This window comes from Mobula birostris, chromosome 19, assembly GCF_030028105.1.
Source record: "Mobula birostris isolate sMobBir1 chromosome 19, sMobBir1.hap1, whole genome shotgun sequence".
Lineage (NCBI taxonomy): Eukaryota > Metazoa > Chordata > Chondrichthyes > Myliobatiformes > Myliobatidae > Mobula > Mobula birostris.
In genome coordinates, this window is record NC_092388.1 from 2,837,762 (window position 1) to 2,858,247 (window position 20,486).

The window sequence follows — 20,486 nt, forward strand, 5'->3', positions numbered from 1 at the left end:
AACACGGACACAGACAGACAGACAGACACAGATACACACACACACACACATCACAGACAGAAAGGCCTCCAACCCCAACCACACACACTTATACACAGACACACACATACACACAAACACACACCCAGACACATACACACAAATGCACACCCAGACACAGACATAGACACACACACACACAGAAAAGCCCTCCAACCTTGGTGTCTCTTGTTCCATGTGACAAGAGTAAACCAATACCAATACGCAGTTACGACACTGGATACTGCTGAGACTGACTTTCATTCTGTTCTGCTGCCCTTTGCTCTGCCATTGCAGAAAGTTGTATTGCATCGCTCGCTGTGGTTTGGGTTTGAGTTTGCTGCTTGTTTAACACAAGGGTCAATTTGTCATCAGATTTTATTACCCAGAATTGTTCCTTCATTGCAGAAGCTGGGATAAATTAAAAATCTGTTTCATATTACCAATGAATTCCTCGCTCATGTGATTTGGAGTTCAAGGTACTGGAAGAAATCCCTACAGGAAGTCGTCAGGTTACACCACAGCCACGAGCGAAAGGAAAATAAATGAAAGGAGCCACAGTGAATGCTTGTATCCTAAATCCAATAAAATGCTTTAAAGGGAGCCCTGAAGAAGGGTCTTGGCCCGAAATGTCAACTGTTTATTTGTTTCCATAGATGCTGCCTGACCTGCTGAGTTCCTCCAGCATTTTGTGTGCATTGCTTTAAAAGGTGTTCAATTGAACGCTCACTTCAGATATCTCATCCCACTCCAAACTAAGTATTAGACAGGCAGTTCCAAACATACTGTTCCCTGCAAAAGTCTATACATATAGCTAGGAGGTCTAAGACTTTTGCGCAGTACTGTAGTAATTTTATGCATTGCACTGTACTGCTGCTACAAAAAAAATCATCATGTATGTGAGTGATGATAAACCTGATTCTGATAAGGGTCTCTATTGTGGACTGAGACTGGGAAGGGGGCAGGGAGAGGGGAGAGAGTGGGAAGCACCAGAGAGACGTTCTGTAATGATGAATAAACTATTGTTTGGAATCAAGTGACCTTGCCTGGTGTCTCAGGGTTGGGTGTGTCTGCACCTGTGCCAACCCCCACCCTTGGCACTCCTTCTCTGCCTCCTGTCCCACACCCTTCTCGTGATGCTCCATCCTCGCCATTTCCAACGTCCTTTGATTCTACCAGATTTCCGAACTCACTCTCCGCTGCACGTTGACAAGTACAGTACTCTTAAGCACCCTAATGACACACATGTGCCTTAGACTTTTGCACAGCACTGTACACGTCAAAGAGGCAGGTGTACTTGAGTTTTCAGCAGACGGATTAATGCCACTAATCTTGCTGAATAAGAAACAAAATAATTGGACTGAGCTGTGACTATTTCCTTCCCTCTCTCCAGGACATGTCCTCTTCTCATCACTACCATTAAGCAGGAAGTACAGAAGCCTGAAGACACACACTCAACAATTTAGGAACATCTTCTTCCCCTCTGCCATCAGATTTCAAAACTGTCCATGAACCCACAGATACTATCTCAATATTCCTAATTTTGCACAGTTTATTCAGTTTGTAATTTATAGTAATTTTTATGTCTTGCTGCTGGAAAACAACAAGTTTCATATTAAATAGACCTGATTCTGATTCTAACCCAAAAGGAACATGCAAATTTCTTTTACAAGCATACAGAAGCATATCAGGGTATTGACTGGATCTTGTCTGATCTGCACTTTTTCTGCCTTTGGTCTAAGGTCGGCTGGTGGCACAGTGAGATCAGCGCCAGGCTTGAGAACGGAGGTTCCCGAGTTCGATCCAGTGACAGACCGCTCCCAAGCGCGCTCTCCATTGATGTTGAGCTCGCAACTTGACCTCGTAAAAAAAACTACCACCTCCAGTTTAAATTCTTATGCGGAATATTTTGGTGGATCAAATACCAGTACCCATACCCATACCCATATCACTTGATACTTCTAATTATGAGTAACAGAGGGCAAGAGGTATTCTGAATGTTAAGATAAATCGAGTTAGTTAGGGCTTTTCAAACGGTTCAATTTAATTTCGAAGAATTTATACAGTATACAGGCTGAAATTCTTACTCTTCAGTCATCCACAAGACCAGAAACCCCGAAGAATGAATGATAGAAACATCAGAGCCCTAAAGCCACCCCTACCCTTTCCCACACACAAGCAGCAGAACAAGTATCAACCCTTCTCCTTCCCACCATGCAAGCAATAGCAAAAGTTCTTAGAGAGACCTTGACCAGTCCATAACCCAGCACCTGGGTTTCTCAGACAGACTCTCTCCCTTCACTGAGGGAGAAAGAGGTTGCTCCTGCAACAACGAGAGTGGGAGCCCAGAAGCTCGATGTTTCGATGTTACAGTCTTCCACGTCACTTCTCCAAGCCCCCTGACTCGAGAACCAACATGCTCTCCCTCACTACTGAGAGACAGAGAGAGAGAGAGGATGCTTGAGTAAAGGGGCCTTCTTCCGACTGCAGCACAAACCACCTACTGTCTTGCTGTTTCAGGGTCTCATGACGCTTCAGTCAGCGAAATTGGCGAGGAGCTGGCTCGTCTAAGGGGCCACGCCTCAGAGGTGGATCTCTTCCAGACCTTTTCGGGAGATAGTAAGCCATCAGGTCGCACAGCCAGTCCAAAAACCCACTACTTGCAAAGAACCATAGTTTGAGCTGTAGATCATGGACTTGGACAGAATCCCAACCACCCTGCAAAGAAAAAGGAAGATAAGAGGAGAAGAATAAGCTATTTTGTGGATGAACTGGAAGAAGTTGCCTGGGTCTATAAAAAACGTGGGTGCCATCTTTCCCAGTTCCTCCTCCTCCTTCGCTCTTTCTGGAGCAAAAGGCGATCAGAAGTGACTTGATTGAGATGTGCACAATTATAAGAGCCTAAGATTGGATAGCCAAAAATTTTTTTCCCAGGTCAGAAATAGCTAATACCAGTAGGCATCATTTTAAGGTAATTGGAGAAAAGTGTATAGGAGGGGACGTCAGAAGAAAGTTCTCTATAGAGAGAGTGGTGTGTGTGTGGAACATGCTGCTAGGTGCACACTCAAGTGTTCAGGAATGACCTCATCCCCTCTGCCATCAGGTTTCTGAATGGACGCTACCATGAACACTACCTCACTTCTTTTTTTTCCCTTTTTTTGCACTACTTATTTAATTAAACTTTTAAAATATATATATTCAAAGTTCAAATGCAAAGTAAACTTATTAGCAAATTGCATGCTGTATATGTCACCTGAGATTCATTTTACTTGTGGGCATTCTCAGCAAATCTATAGCATAGTAACTGTAACAGGATCAATGAACCATCAAATGAAGTGCAGAAGACAACAAACCGTGCAAGTGCAAATATAAATACATAGCAATAAATAATGAGAGCATGAGATAACAAGATAAAGAGTCCTTAAATTGAGATCATTGGTTGTAGGAACATTTCAATGGATGGACAAGTGAGTGAAGTTATCGCATTTGGTTAAGAGCCTGATGGTTGAGGGGTATTGACTGTTCTTGAACCTGGTGCGAGTCCTGAGGCTCCTGTACCTTCTACTGATGGCAGCAGTGAGAAGAGAGCATGACCTGCGCAGTGGGGATCCCAGATGATGGATGCTGCTTTCCTAAGACAGTGCTTCATGTAGAATTTCCCTGTAATGTACTGGGCTAAATTCACTACTTTTTGTAGGAGTTCTATTTGAAGGCCTTAGTGTTTCCATATCAGGGTGTGATCCAGCCAGTAAACATTCTCTCCATCACACATTTATAGATGTTTGTCAAAGGTTTAGATGTCATGCTGAATCTCTGTAAACTCCTGAAGATGTCGAAGCACTGCCATGCTTTCTGTGCAATTGAACTTGCGTGCAGTGTAATTTTTTTACTGTAATTTGCAGTTTTTACTTGTTATGTATTTCAGTGTACTGCTACCACATGACAACAAATTTCATGACATGTGTCGGTGATGTTAAACCTGGATCTGATTCTGATTCTGTGTGGATTGGTGGTAGGGGCACATAGATGATACAAAAATGAAGGGTTAGATTGATCTTAGGGTAGGTTAAAAGGTCAGCACAACATCGTGGGCCGAAGGGCCTGTAATGTTCTATGTTCTATACGTTCTATAAAGTAACAAAGGCAAGAACATCCACATATATTCATTATTTGAAACACTTTAAAGACCCTGTACTGTGCTGTAATGTTCTGTGTTCCATCTATACCGTAAAGAAAATACAAATCTTGTAGCAAGCAGCGTATTAAACATCATAGTGCTGCATTCCAATGAGGCAGGCATGTGGGTGGCTTTCAATGTATTTCCTATAGCATCAGTCCAGCACTGATGCGGTTAATGAACACAGGGTGCGTAATCGAAAGAGACCATGACCAACTAACTTTTAATTACTGACTGTGGTACAGGGATTAAAACAAGCCAGGACCTCCTCATGTACAGAAGCCTACCTCCTACTTGCAGCTGGTTTCATGGGCAGGGGATATCAATGGGAAGGAAATACATTTGTATCTCTATTTCAGTGTGCCACACAATTTACTCTGGTTTTACAGACTACTAAGTGTGTACATATGCTGCTTGGGTCCTATGTATTTCCAGACATTCAACTTATAGGTCTAGTGCTTCAGATCTTGAGAAAGCACAGATCCAGCTTGTATCCAGATTTATTAAGATCTCAGAACCTCAGAGTCAGAAACAGAAGAGAAAATCTGCAGATGCTGGAAATCCAGAGCAACACACACAAAATGCTGGAGGTACGCAGCAGGTCAGGCAGCATCTCTGGAGAGGAGGGAACAGTCAGCCTGCTGGGCTGAGGTGCTTCAACAGCACTGCAACAAAAAACAGCATTCAACAATCATAAATAATAAAGAATTGTACAAGAAACAAAGCTTGAGTTTGAAGGGCGGATATGGAATAAAATGTGCATAAATACATAAATACCAGTATGTGTTTACAATATAAACAACATTATAAACAGTGTTTGCAGCGCAGTGACAGGGTAATAGATAGAGGGGGGTGGGGCAGAGCTAATTACAATGCTCGATCAGGTTAACTGCCTGGGGAAGTGTGAAGTTTTTGATTTAATAGCCCTACAGTGCTTTGTAGAAGGGAGCTTTTGGAATTGAATTGACTTTATTTCTTATATCCTTCACATACACGAGGAGTAAAAATCTTTACATTACATCTCCGTCTAAATCTGCAATGTGCATCATAGTAGTAATTTATAATAAACAGAACAGTCAATGTAACATAGAAATACACTCAATTCAGTGTGAGTTAATCAGTCTGATGGCCTGGTGGAAGAAGCTGTCCCGGAGCCTGTTGGTCCTGGCTTTTACGCTACGGTACCGTTTCCTGGATGGTAGCAGCTGGAACAGTTTGTGGTTGGGCTGACTCAGGTCCCCAATGACCCTACGGGCCCTTTTTACACTCCTGTCTTTGTAAATATCCTGAATCATGGGAAGTTTACAATTACAGACGCGCTGGGCTGTCCACACCACTCTCTGCAGAGTCCTGTGATTAAGGGAGGTATAGTTCCCACGCCAGGCAGTGATGCAGCCAGTCAGGATGCTCTCAGTTGTGCCCCTGTAGAAAGTTCTTAGGATCTGGGGGCCCATACCAAACTTCCTCAACTGTCTGACATGAAAAAGGCGTTGTTATGCCTTTTTCACCACACAGCTGGAGTGTACAGACCACGTGAGGTCCTCGATGATGTGAATGCTGAGGAATAGATAGAGTGGACAGCCAGCGCCTCTTTCCCAGGGCACCACTGCTCAATACAAGAGGACATGTCTTTAAGGTAAGGGATGGGAAGTTCAAGGGGGATATTAGAGGAAGGTTTTTTACTCAGAGAGTGGTTGGTGCATGGAATACACTGCCTGAGTCAGTGGTGGAGGCAGATACACTAGTGAAGGTTAAGAGACTACTAGACAGGTATATGGAGGAATTTAAGGTGGGGGCTTATATGGGAGGCAGGGTTTGAGGGTCGGCACAACATTGTGGGCCAAAGGGCCTGTAATGTGCTGTACTATTTTATGTTTTTATTTATTAAGTCCAGGATCCAGCTGCACAAGGCAGGCTCAAGGCTGAGGTCTCTGAGCTTCCTGTCGAGTCTGGATGGAATTATTGTGTTGAATGCTGAACTGTAGCCCAGCAAAAGGTAGCTTGAAGGGTGGGTAGTGCCTGCAATGTTTTTTCTGCCAGCTTCTTTGTCCTGGACCCTGGACATATACAAGTCCTGCAGTGATGCTAGATTGCAGCTACTGACCTTTTCTGTTGACCTGAGAGTCCACTGAAGTTTCAGATATTGTGAGAGGATGCTACACCAAGCTGGCCAGTAATGGCTGATGTGAGGATGCCAATACAGAATTGCAGCAGTGCACTCTGGGGAAGAAGGAGTTAGCGCTGATATTTGTTGTTTGGTGGCAGCAGTAAAGTACAATAAATAAAAAATTACCATGAAATGTATTGATAAATTGTAAGTAGTCAAAAAGAGAGCAAAATAGGTGGTGTTATGGGTTCAGAAATTTAAGAGCAGAGTGGAAGATGCTATACTTGATGAACTGAGCATAGGTCTCAGGCTCCTGTGGCTCCTGTCTGCAGCAACGAGAAGACGGCAAGTCCTGAGTTGTGAGGCAATTGTGCACGAGCTAAGAAGTGCAAGAAAATACTTGCAAGAAAAGAAATCAGGAGGGCTAAAAGGAGACATGAGGTTGCCTTGGCAGTCAAAGTGAAGGATAATCCAAAGAGCTTTTACAGGTATATTAAGAGCAAAAGGATTGTAAGGGATAAAATTGGTCCTCTTGAAGATCAGAGTGGTCGGCTATGTGCGGAACCAAAGGAAATGGGGGAGATCTTAAGTAGGTTTTTTGCGTCTGTGTTTACTAAGGAAACTGGCATGAAGTCTATGGAATTAAGGGAAACAAGTAGTGAGATCATGGAAACTGTACAGATCGAAAAGGAGGAGGTCCTTGCTGTCTTGAGGAAAATTAAAGTGGATAAATCCCCGGGACCTGACAGGGTGTTCCCTCGGACCTTGAAGGAGACTAGTGTTGAAATTGCAGGGGCCTTGGCTGAAATATTTAAAATGTCGCTGTCTACAGGTGAGGTGCCGGAGGATTGGAGAGTGGCTCATGTTGTTCCGTTGTTTAAAAAAGGGTCGAAAAGTAATCCGGGAAATTATAGGCCAGTAAGTTTAACGTCGGTAGTATGTAAGTTATTGGAGGGAGTACTAAGAGACAGAATCTACAAGCATTTGCATAGACTGGGACTTAGGGAGAGTCAACATGGCTTTGTGCGTGGTAGGTCATGTTTGACCAATCTATTGGAGTTTTTCGAGGAGGTTACCAGGAAAGTGGATGAAGGGAAGGCAGTGGATATTGTCTACATGGACTTCAGTAAGGCCTTTGACAAGATCCCGCATGGGAGGTTAGTTAGGAAAATTCAGTCGCTAGGTATACATGGAGAGGTGGAAAATTGGATTAGACATTGGCTCGATGGAAGAAGCCAGAGAGTGGTGGTAGAGAATTGCTTCTCTGAGTGGAGGCCTGTGACTAGTGGTGTGCCACAGGGATCAGTGCTGGGTCCATTGTTATTTGTCATCTATATTAATGATCTGGATGATAATGTGGTAAATTGGATCAGCAAGTTTGCTGATGATACAAAGATTGGAGGTATAATAGACAGTGAGGAAGGTTTTCAGAGCCTGCAGAGGGACTTGGACCAGCTCGAAAAATGGGCTAAAAAATGGCAGATGGAGTTTAATACTGACAAGTGTGAGGTATTGCACGTTGGAAGGACAAACCAACGTAGAACATACAGGGTTAATGGTGAGGCACTGGGGAGTGCAGTGGAACAGAGGGATCTGGGAATACAGATACAAAATTCCCTAAAAGTGGCGTCACAGGTAGATAGGGTCGTAAAGAGAGCTTTTGGTACATTGGCCTTTATTAATCAAAGTATTGGGTATAAGAGCTGGAATGTTATGATGAGGTTGTATAAGGCATTGGTGAGGCCGAATCTGGAGTATTGTGTTCAGTTTTGGTCACCAAATTACAGAAAGGATATAAATAAGGTTGAAAGAGTGCAGAGAAGGTTTACAAGGATGTTGCCGGGCTTGAGAAATTCAGTTACAGAGTTTGGTTGAATAGGTTGGGACTTTATTCCCCGGAGCGTAGAAGAATGAGGGGAGATTTGATAGAGGTATATAAAATTATGATGGGTATAGATAGAGTGAATGCAAGCAGACTTTTTCCACTGAGGCAAGGGGAGAAAAAAGCCAGAGGACATGGGTTTAGGGTGAGGGGGGAAAAGTTTAAAGGGAACATTGGGGGGGGGGCTTCTTCACACAGAGAGTGATGGGGGTATGGAATGAGCTGCCAGGCGAGGTGGTAAATGCGGGTTCTTTTTTAACATTTAAGAATAAATTGGACAGATACATGGATGGGAGGTGTATGGAGGGATATGGTCCGTGTGCAGGTCAGTGGGACTAGGCAGAAAATGGTTCGGCACAGCCAAGAAGGGCCAAAAGGCCTGTTTCTGTGCTGTAGTTTCTATGGCTCCTATGGTTTCTACTTTGGAAAAAAAACATTGCCTGTTTCAGGTGTGTTTTCGATACTAGAAGCTTTCCAAACCATCAGAAATTTGTAAAAATACAATTTCTTCAGAGTTATGGTGAAATACTTATTTAAGTATACTTAATTCAAATTGGAAATAAAGTGGAACAGTACAAACAAGTGGAACTGAATTGATAGTGGCTTTATTCCTTTGTAAAAATTCCTTGTCAATCACCTGAATATTCAGAATCACCCTATTGTGGTTCGGTGCCGAGCATAAAACACAGGATAATGATGTAACAGACAACACAATAACAACCAACAATTTACAAGACAATAGTGCAAACGGCCATGGGCAATCAGCAATGGTCACATTCTCTTTGGAATGAAGGAGGATGAAAAGTGACTTGATAGAGGTGTACAAGATGATAAGAGGCATAGATCGAGTGGACAGAGACTTTTTCCTGCTAAAACAAATGGCTAAAACAAGCGGGCATAATTGAAGGAAAGTATACAGGGGCTGTCAGAGCTAATTCTTTTTACACAGAGTTGTGAGTGTGTGGAATACCCTGCCAGGGCTGGTGGTAGAGGCAGATATACAGTATTAGGATGATTTAAGAGACCCTTAGATAGACACACAGATGAAAGAAAAATGGAGGGCTATGCAGGATGACAACTGTTTCGATCTGGTGCAGAGCCCTCCCTCCCATATTGGGCAGTGATGCACCCAGTTAGGATGCTGGGCACGGTACATCTGTAGAAATGTGACGTACTCCTCCCCTCTCCGGGGTACGGCCACCTTGTTGTGGTGAAGAGGCTTGTGTGATCCTGAGAACCTGACAGTGATACTGTAGGGTCACCCACAGCGGTAAGGGCAAGGGGGAGGATCCCGACAAAGCATGGCCCAACGCAGACCTCAACAGCAGAGCAGCAGGAGATGGTGGTAAATTGGAGTCTCTGGAATCTCAGAACTATGAGGACCACCACAATGACTGCAGAGGCGGAGGAAGGCTGCAGCAGAAGAGGGTCCCCGATCGTCTTGGTCTCCGTGCCATGGCGAATTTGGCCCTTTCTCTGCCAAGGATCATGTGCTGGCTACTTGTGCATCAGTCTCCTCACGTTAAAACACCTGACACACAGGCATCGCTCCCGGTTTGGCAATCCAATAGACCAACTTAGACAAAACCTAGCGGTCATCAGGAAGTGGAGACAGGAACAGGACAGTGAGGTCTGGGATCTCCCAGCCACAAACTGGCACACAGATAGTGGGTGTTAGATACAGTGTCTTGCTTTTGGACTGAGGCAGATGGAGCTTTTTGGCAGCTGCCCCCATGACTGAGCAGCCTTATTCAGGACCTGCTCTGCTCACCCCACATGGGGAAGGAAGGGGTTAGAAAAGGAACCCAAAGAGGAGCCTGCCTCCTCACTCTTGACTGGATTACTGAAGTGGGATCGCCAAACTTTGGTCTGAAACAAAACCTTTTGAAGTTTGGAGGCTGGAATGTCAAACACTTATGGACAGTGAAACCAGCGATCATCCTGAAAGATGTACTGCGATCATCTCAAGACAGCTGAGAAGATTCCAAACTGACCTTGTCGCCCTCTCAGAAAAGCGATTGGCCAAGGAAGGACAATTGGAGGAGGAGAAGGGTAGGTACACTTTTTTGTGGAAGGAGAAATCAGTAGATGAATCCGGAAACCATGGAGTTGGATTCTCCATAAAGAACAGCATCATCAGTCACCTCTCTGAATTGCCAGTTGGCATCAATGAATGCCTCATGACCATACACCTTCAGCTCACAAACAACCAAATAGCTACAGCAGAGAATGTGATGCTCCAACCTTAGACTCTAGATTCACCAGACGATGTTGAGAACTTCTACGCCAACATAGACCATATGCCACCTTTCTTCTTGGAGACTTCAATGCTGAAGTTGGCAGGGACAGTGACTCCTGGGAAAGGCACAATTGGGAAGGAAGATGTTGGCAACATCAACTCCAATGGAGTGCTCTTACTCTCCAAGTGTGCTGACCATCACCAACACCCTGTTCCGCCAGAGAAACAAGATGACAACTTCGTGGATGCACCCCTATTCAAAAACTTGGCACCTTATAGATTATGTCGTTGTTCAGAGGAGAGATCGCAGAGACGTCAAGAGTACAAGAGCCATGATCAATGATGATGATCATTGGCTTATTCACTCACAAATGACCATCAAAATCATGCGGAGAAGTCGAGTACAAAAGAAGCTGAGCTGTCCCAGGTTCAACATCGAGAGCCTAAAAGACACAGTGAAGGTACAACATCTCCAGGCTGCACTTCCTGAAAGACTGCCAAAGGGGTAGACTGAGGGCATCGAAGCACACTGGACCACACTGAAGACCATCATCCCTGATACTTGTAAAAACATTGTTGAATACAAGACCAGGAAAAACAAAGATCAGTTTGATGAAAATGACAATGAAATAGAAGAGCTAATCAACAACAAAAGGAAAGGTTAGGGTATAATTACCAATATACATGTAATTGTTCAGTGTGTTTTGTAGTGGTTGCAGTTGCTTTGGCAACTTCTTAGTTCCAGTGGAGGCTACTGCATGGTTTGAATAGGGCAACCTCATTGGCTAACTGTTACTCATTATTTTAGAGGTACAGCGTGGAACAGGCTCTCCTGACCCAGCCAGCCCACTTGTTTAACTCTCGTCTAATCACAGGGCACCTTACAATGACCAATAAACCCACTAACCAGTACGGCCTTGGAATATGGGAGGAAACAAGAACATCCAGAGGAGCCACATACAGTCATGGAGAAAACATACAAACTTTTATAGAGCATGCTGGAATTGAACTCTGAACTCCGATGCCCCAAGCTGTAATTCTTCTTCTTTGGCAGTCCATCGATTTCTACGTTGAATGAGGCCTGGGCAAGGTTGTATGGAAGACCGGCAGCTGCCCATGCTGCAAGTCTCCCCTCTCCACACCACTGATGTTGTCCAAGGGAAGGGCACGAGGGCTGATACAGCTTGGCACCGGTGTCGTCGCAGAGCAATGTGTGGTTAAGTGCCTTGCTCAAGGACACAATACGCTGCCTCAGCTGAGACTCGAACTAGCGACCTTCAAATCACTAGACCGACGTCTTAACCACTTGGCCCCGCGCCAACACATGCAAGCTGTAATAGTGTAGCACTAATGGCTACGAGATTAGGAGATACAGTGGTGCCTAATGGCGACTCCTTTGCTTTCATTTTCGGACACAGCTCTACCTCTATCTTTAATATCCCTAATTTTCCCTTTCAGGGTTCTTTTGAAGACCCTGACCTGGAGTTACATGCTGACTGTGGTTCTTTACAGGAATGGGACCCGCTCTCAGGTCTTGTGGCCACTTTTCGATATGCCAAGGACGCAGCCTGGAAGACTAGCGCGGCTTCAGGGTGCAGGATTTTTGTGGCTCTGGAAGCGGGCGGATTCGAGGCTGGTGCCGCCGCCTGATGTGTTGTAGGAGTACATGGAAGATCGAAAGCAGCAAGCTGACTGCTGGCTGTGTGCCCAGAGACCCGAGTTCTTTGGGCATAGAGCTCAGAAAAAGTGATGCAACGGACTTTTAACATCATAAATCAGCAAGTTGTTTGTTATGCCTCCCCTCTCGCTGTGAAATGGAAACACATCCTTTTCCCTTATTAGGGAGAGAGAGAGCCTGTGGTATGTTGAATACTAGGTGAACAAGTAGTCTTTGGGGCACTGCAAGTCTGTGTCTTTGCTGATACTTTGCTGCACGCTTGAGTGCTCTGTGGGGGGTGCCGATACTTTTTTTGCTAGTGGGGAGGGGGGTCGTCGCTTTGCTGCTGTTTATGCGTGGGAGGGGGAGCTGGGGGGGAGCTTTGGGGTTCTAACATTTAACTGTCATTCATTCTTTAGGGCACTCCTCTGTTTCCATGGATGTTTGCAAAGAAAAAGAATTTCTGGTTGTATATTGTATACATTTCTCTGACATTAACTGTACCTTTGAAACCTCTGATCTGTAATTCTGTTGACCCCTGAACTGTAATAGTCTGCTAATGGCTACGAGTTGTAATATTGTTGACGTCCCGAGCTGTAATATTCTGCTAACTGCTATGAGCTGTAATGCTGTTGTGCTAACCAGCCCAAGCTGTAATAGTGTCATGCTGTCAGGAGCCGTAATAGTGTTATGCTAAACGCTACAAGCTGTAGTAATGTTGTGCTGACTGCCCACAGATTTTATAGTGACGTGTTAACCGTTACAAGCTGTAATAGTGTCGTGCTAACTGTCCCGAGCTCGAATCATGTTGCACTAAAAACCCCAAGCTGGAGTATCATCACATAAAGCACTGCATTACTGTGGCATATCTATGGAAATTCACTGGAATTAGCAGTTTGGCAGACGAAGACCACTGCACGTTGGATCAGTCTCTTTATCTCTCCTTTGTTCTTCTACCTGCTTCTAGGATCTCTTTCTCTTTCTCGTTCTCTCTCTCACCTTCATGCTTCATTCTCCTTTGACTTTGTTGTTCTTATAATGCTTAATAAACGAGCATCAACAATTAGTTTTATGCCTCATTCTTGACTTCTTTAGAACCTTGGATCAAAAACATCAGGATCCGATAGAAAACTTCTATAGATCAAACTCAGAAACTTCTATAGATGTACTGTGGAAAGCATTCTGACAGGTTGCATCACCGTCTGGTATTGGGGTGGGGATACCGCAAAGGATGGAAAGAAGCTGCAGAGGGTTGTAAATTTATTCAGCTCCATCTTGGGTACTAGTCTACAAAGTACCCAGGACATCTTTAGGGAGCGGTGTCTCAGAAAGACAGTGTCTATTATTAAGGACCACCAGCACCCAGGGCATGCCCTTTTCTCACTGTTACCATCAGGCAGGAGGTACAGAAGCCTGAAGGCCCACACTCAGCGATTCAGGAACAACTTCTTCCCCTCTGCCGTCCGATTCCTAAATGGACATTGAACCCGTGAACACAACCTCATTTTTTAAAATATATATTATTTCTGTTTTTTTGCACAATTTTAATCTATTGAATATATGCATACTGTAAATTTATTTATTTATCATTTTATTTTGTGTTTTTTTTTCTTCTATATTATGTATTGAATTGAACTGCTGCTGCTAAGTTAACAAATTTCACATCACATGCCGGTGATAATAAACCTGATTCAGATTCTGATTCTGACCTCAGTCAACATCCTCCACACTTGAAAAGTAACTGGATCAGGGCCACTTTCTGCTTTCATATCTTCTGACCCCCCACTGAACATAAAGTTATTGATCCTGTCTTTCCACAAAGATCATAAGACCAAAAGGAATGGGAGCAGACTAAGGCCATTCAGCCCACTGGTACTGCTCTGTCATTTCACGGCTGATTTATCATCTCTCTCAACCCCATTCTCCTGCCCTCTCCCTATAACCGTCGACACCCTGACCGATTGAGAACCTATCAACCTCCGCTTTAAGTATATATACACAGTGACTTGGCCTCCACAGTCGTCTGTGACCATGAATTCCACAGATTCACCGCCCTCTGGTTGAAGAAATTCCTCCTTATTCCTGTTCCAATAAGTACAGGCCCAGAGCCAACAAACACTTTTCATTTATTAACTCTGTTATTCCCAGGATCATTCTCATGAACCTGCTTTGGACCTTCTCCGATGCCAGCACATCCTTTCTTAGATAAAACAACTCATAACGCCTTAAGTATGGTCTGACAAATATCTTACAAAACCTCAACATTACATCCCCGCTTTCATATTCTAGTCCTCTTGAAATAAATGCTCACATTGCATTTGCCTTCCTCACTATTTCCATTAGGGAATCCTGCAGGAGGACTCCTACCATGATGATATCATCGTCTTCAATTGATTGAGCCAAGTTGTGGGCAATAGCTTCAAAGTTGAAAGTAAATCGATTATCAAACCATATGTATGTCACCATATCCTATCTGAAGATTCATTTTCTTGCAGCCATTTACAAACAAGCAAAATCAATGGAAAACTACACACAAAGTCTGACAATCAATAAATGTGCAAAAGAAGACAAATTGTGCTAAGAAATCCCTCCTCATCTCTGCTCTAACTGGATATCCCTCTATTCTGAGGCTGTGCCCTTCGGTCCTAGACTCTTCTATTATCAGAAACATCCTCTCCACGTCTGCTCTATCTAGATATTTAAATATTCAATGGTTTTCAATGAAATCTCCCTTTATTCCTACAAAAACAGTTTGCATCTGTGGTCAGCCAGTGAGTTACCTTCATTAGGGGTGTATAGGGTGTCAGGGAGGGGTAGCACCTCTGGTGGGGGAACATGTCACGTCCTTTTCAATGCGGTTAGTCCACCTTTGGTCCCCACCTGACACTCAGCTCTCACCTGTGGCTCCCCGTAGCTGTTTGCATGCGACAGCGGCCACACCCCGGGCAACAGCTTCGACAAGCCGGCTAAACCAGCTGAGGGTAGCTGACGGGTCTCAAACCCTCAGTGAGATAGGGAGTTGTCTATCCCAGCATGTGAAGACAGACTCCGGTGGATTGAGCAGACGAGACCAATGGAAGGTCCAACGGTCAAGAAGGCGGTCTCTGCAAGCGTCGTGGAACGTGTAGAGCAGGACAAGACACAGAAGACGTCCTGGTCATCCACTGCGCCTAGTCCCATCTCCAGCCGTCTAGACTCCGTCTTGCCACTGGATCCAGATGGGAATTGGGAAGAGAGAGTGAGGCTGACGCTGCGCAACTCTCCCTCACTTAAATCCAAATCACGCGCTAGTCTCGACACCATCATCATCATAATGGCGTCGAGGTCCTCATCGACGTCAATGATGGATGAACAACAATACCTTCATTAATTTGGAGTAGGTTTCTTGCTGTTGGGTTGCTGTAATTGTGGGCCTCTCAGGGTGTGTCGACCAAATGGAAAAAATCAACACTGCCACATAAACTTCAAAATGAAAAAGGGCAACATTAAAGTACTCTGAGGCATTTGTTTAACTTCATACTGAAGGGTGCGTTGTTTCCAGAATGCCAAAAAGAGAAAATGCAGAGTTCCCACTGGCGATAATCTCTGTTTGGCTCATCACTTGCAGGGTAATGTCAAGCATTTGGCCCCTTTCCCAGCCACTGCCATACCCTGAGAAAATGGATTTAGTCAGGCATCGCTGCCCTTCACATTCCTAACATTTCAATACAGATTAAGGCAAAATGGTTCTGGTGTTTACTGATATCTCCTAGGTGTTACATTTTTCTCATGGTTTTATTAATCCAGGTCAAACATCTAAGGCCAAAACCTTGCAGAGAAGATAACATTAAGAAAAGGGTGAGGAGAAATGGTGAGGATTTATTTAAAAGGTGCATAAAAATGCCTATCAATTACAGTTGCCATGGCATTTTTCTTGGAAAGGAGGTAAATTACATAATATTGAGCATATACTGAACTGGGAATTTATGTGCTCTCTTCTCACTGCTGCCACCGGAAAGCAGGGCCCACACCACCAGGTTCAGGAACAGTTATTACCCCTCATCCATCAGGAAGGAGATACAGGAGCCTCAGGTCCCACACCACCAGGTTCAGGAACAGTTATTACCCCTCATCCATCAGGAAGGAGAAACAGGAGCCTCAGGTCCCACACCACCAGGTTCAGGAACAGTTATTACCCCTCATCCATCAGGAAGGAGATACAGGAGCCTCAGGTCCCACACCACCAGGTTCAGGAACAGTTATTATCCCTCAGACATCAGGTTCTTGAACCAAAGAGAATAACTTCAGTTAACTCAGCACTGAACTGATTCCACAACCTACAGACTCACTTTTAAGATCTTTACAACTCATATTCTTGATATTATTTATTATTATTTGTTTTTATTTTTTGTATTTGCACAGTTTGTTGTCTCTTGGGTGTTCCTCTGTCTCTGTTGTGTGAGGTATTTCATTATTTCTATTGTATTTCTTGTAATTACTGTGAATCACACCTAGACAATGAATATCTGGGTAGTCTATGATAACTTTATGTGTACTTTGGTAATAACTTTATTTTGAACTTTGAACTTTTACTGATGTATTTCTACACATTTTATTCCATGCCTGTACTTGAACCTCTAACTTTAGTTTTTATATCATTCTTTATGAGATGATGCACGGTAGTGTAGTGGTTAGTGTAATGCTTTACAGTGCCAACTATCAGTGACCGGGATTTGGCCTCCGGGAAGTCGTGCTTGTGGTGGATGGTGCAGTGGTGCTCGATGAAGCAGTCTTCCAACTTACGACGGGTCTTGCCAGTGTAGAGGAGGCCACATCAGGAGCGCTGGGTGTAATAAATGACCCCAGCAGGGTCACAGGTGAAGTGTTGCCTCACCTGGAAGGACTGTTTGGGGCCCTGAATGGGGGTGAGGGAAAAGGTGTATGGGCAGGTGTGGCACTTGGGCTGTTTACGGGGATATGTGCCAAGAGGGAGATTAGTTTGGAGGGATGAATGGCGAAGGGAAACACAGAGGGAGTGATCCCTGTGGAACACGGAGAGAGGGGGGAGATAAAGATACGTCTAGTGGTAGGATGCCAGACAGGGCAGAAGTTGGAGAGGACAATGTGTTACAGGTAAGGACACGAGGAACTCTTACAAGTATGGCGGCAGGAAGGTGGGGTCTGCGTGAATGTACAGGAAATGGAGGAGAGGCAGCTGAGGGTAGGATCAACACCAGAGGAGGGAAGCCCTGTTCTTTAAAGAAGGAGGACATCTCAGGTGTTCCAGAATGGAAAGTCACATATTGGGAATAGATGCAGTGGAGGCAGGGAAACTGAGAAAAGGGAATATCATTTTTACAGAAGATTCTGTATTCTGTTATTGTCTAACTGGTTCTACCTCAATCCACTGTGTAATGATTTTATCTGTCAAAGTTCAAAGTTCAAAGTAAATTTGCTATTAAGGTACATACGCTATATGTTACCACCTACAACCCAGAGATCCATTTTCATGTGGGCATACACAGTAAATACAAAGAAACACAATAGACTTAATGAAAAACCATACACTGAAAAAGACAAAAAATTGTGCAAATACAAAAAGAGATAAAACTGTATGCAAGATGTTTTTCATTGTACTCTCTACAGGTGACAATAATAAAACCAAATTATCAGCTTATTTATCTGGCAGCTCATTCTGCACTCTCATGACTTCTGAGTGAAGAAGTTTCCCCTTAAACTTTTCATCTTTCACCCTTAACCCTTGACCTCTAGTTGTAGTCCCACCCAACCTCAGGGGAAAAAGCCTGCTTGCATTTACCCTACTTCTCCTCACCTGCCTACCTTCTCCCCTTGGGTTCCCTCCTCCTTCCCTGTCTCCCATGGGCCACTTTCCTCTCCTATCAGATTCTTTCCTCTCCAGCCCTTGACCTTTCCCACCCAGCTGGCTTGACCTATCACCCTCTAGCTATCCTCCTTCCCCTCCCCCACCTTCTTTTCCTGGTATCTTCCCCATTCCTTTCCAGGCCTGATGAAGGGTTGTGGCCTGAATTTTCCACTGGTTATTCATCTCCATAGATGCTGCCAGACCTGCTGAGTTCTTCTAGCACTTTGTGTGTGTTGCTTTATCAGTTTATATCCTCCATCTATCTCATCGTGCTCTTTGTGGTACGATAATACTTTTGCCAGTGTTCCATCTTTTTGTATCGTAGAGCCAGTTATATTTGCAGTTTTCTTGCCTTTGGGAGAAACACTTCCACCTGACACTGTATTCACATCATGTCTGTGGAGCACAAAGCCGCCCTTGATTCTTTTCTTGGGAGTCACAGAGTCATTGAATCATAGAAAAGTACAACACAGAATAAGGCCCTTCTTCCCATCTAGTCAGTGCTGAACCATATAAACTGCCTCTTCCTATTGACCTGCACCGGGACCATAACCCACCATACCCCTACCATCCAAGTACCTACCCAAGTATAACTTGGGGACATAATTTTAAGGTGATTGGGGTAAAGTATAGGGGAATGTCAGAGGTAGGTTCTTTACACAGAGAGTGGTGGGTGTATGGCAGGTTCAAGGCAAAGAGCAAGGTGTCAACTACTTCCATCATAGAGTCCAATATGCCAATGACAACACCATTTTAGCTCACCCTGAGGAGGATCTGCAGTGAAGAATGGATATTTTTGCCAGAGCATACAAGCTCCTGGAAGTCAACATTGACCTTGAAATAAATCGCAGAACAGGCTGTGCAAGTGGAGCTTTTGCCAGGCTGAGAAAGAGTGTTATTGAAGATCCGGATTTCAAGACCAACACGGAGCTTCTGGTCTATAAAGCTAGACAGCCTCAATGATACTGAAATCTGGGCTCTGTGGATGCCATATCATCTGAAACCATGTAAAAATCTAGGGTGCCTCAGACTGTTAATGGGTACTGTACAGACTTTTTATAGATGGTGCCAAAATTGAACTCTGAACACCCAGTATTGATTTTATTATGGATTTATCGAGTATGCCTGCAAAAGTCGAATCTCAGAGTTGTATATGGTGACATATCTGTAGTCGGATAATAAGTTTACTTTGGAATCAGAGCCCCGAGCTGTCACAGCATCATGCTAACTCCCATGCTACTGTGGGGCCCTTTGGGCAAGGGTCAGCACTAAGCCCAATTCACAGGCCATGCGACATGTAACCATGATATTGCTAAATCTACATGGACAGAATTGCAGGCCGTAAGGTATATATATTCCTGGTGACACAAGAGTCATCAAATGCTGGAAATATGAGCAAGGTGCCGGAGGAACTCAGCGGGACAGTCAGCATCTGTGGAGGAAAGTGGATAGGTAATGTTTCATGATCATGACTGAGGGGTGGAGCAAACTCAACAGGCCAAATGGCCTAATGTCATATAGTTTTATGGCCTTATGATGTCACTTTTTAAAATCCATCCAATGAGTTGTTGTTTCAGCTTTCTTTAAAATTACACAAGCGCCCAAAAGGAATGTGTGATGAACCCTGGTTAGCTACTTTCCTGATGTTCCCATTCTTTGCTCTCTTTTTGCATTACATATTTTATTTATATATATATATTTTTTGTAATATATAGTTTTTTAAAATTATGTATTGCAACGTACTGCTGCTGAAATACAGCATATTTCATGGGCCTGTTCTCACTGGAATTCAGAAGAATGAGGGGTGACCTCATTGAAAGCTATCAAATGGTGAAAAGCCTCGACTGAGGAGATGCGGAGAGGATGTTTCCTCTGGAGGGGAATTCTCGGACCAGAGGATACAACCTCAGAATAGAGGGGCGTCCATTTAGAATGGAGATGAGGAGGAATTTCTTTAGCCACAGAGTGGTGAATCTGTGGAATTCGTTGCCACAGGTGGCTGTGGAGGTTAAGTCATTGGGTATATTTAAGGCAGAGGTTGATAGATTTTTGATTAGTCAGGACATGAAGGGGTACAGGGCGAAGGCAGGAGATTGGGGTTAAAAGGGAAATGGATCAGTCATGATGAAATAGTAGAGCAGACTTGATGGGGCCAATGGCTTAATTCTGCTCCTAAATCAGTTGGTCTTATGGTCTATAGAATGTCTCTCTGGTGCTTCCCAATCCCTCCCCTCTCCTTTCCCCTTTTCCCAACTGTGATTCCCCTCTCCCTGCCCCCTTCCCTCTCTCAGGGCACAATCCAGACCCTTCTTCAAAATCAAGTTTATCATCACTCACATATGTCATGAAATTTGTTTTTTCCAGCAGTACAGTGTAATACTTCAAATTATTATAATATTGTATATATGTATGTAGTTTTAATGTAATTTATAGATTTTGCTAGGTATTATACTGTACTGCTGCCTCAAAATGACATATTTCATGATGTATGCCTGATATTAAAACTGATTCTAATTCTGAAAATCTCATCCCCCTCAGAGGAA

At 44.0% G+C, this 20,486-nt stretch overlaps 1 long non-coding RNA gene across 1 annotated transcript in view; it reads right to left on the reverse strand.

Moving 5' to 3' along the window:
* Window positions 1-2,060: 2,060 nt before the first annotated feature.
* The window catches only part of LOC140212283 (uncharacterized), a 69,179-nt gene continuing 50,753 nt past the window's right edge, over window positions 2,061-20,486 (reverse strand). Inside the window, exon 3 of the long non-coding RNA XR_011889685.1 lies at window positions 2,061-2,736. This is a non-coding gene — a long non-coding RNA (uncharacterized lncRNA). The remainder of the gene's footprint in view (window positions 2,737-20,486) is intronic.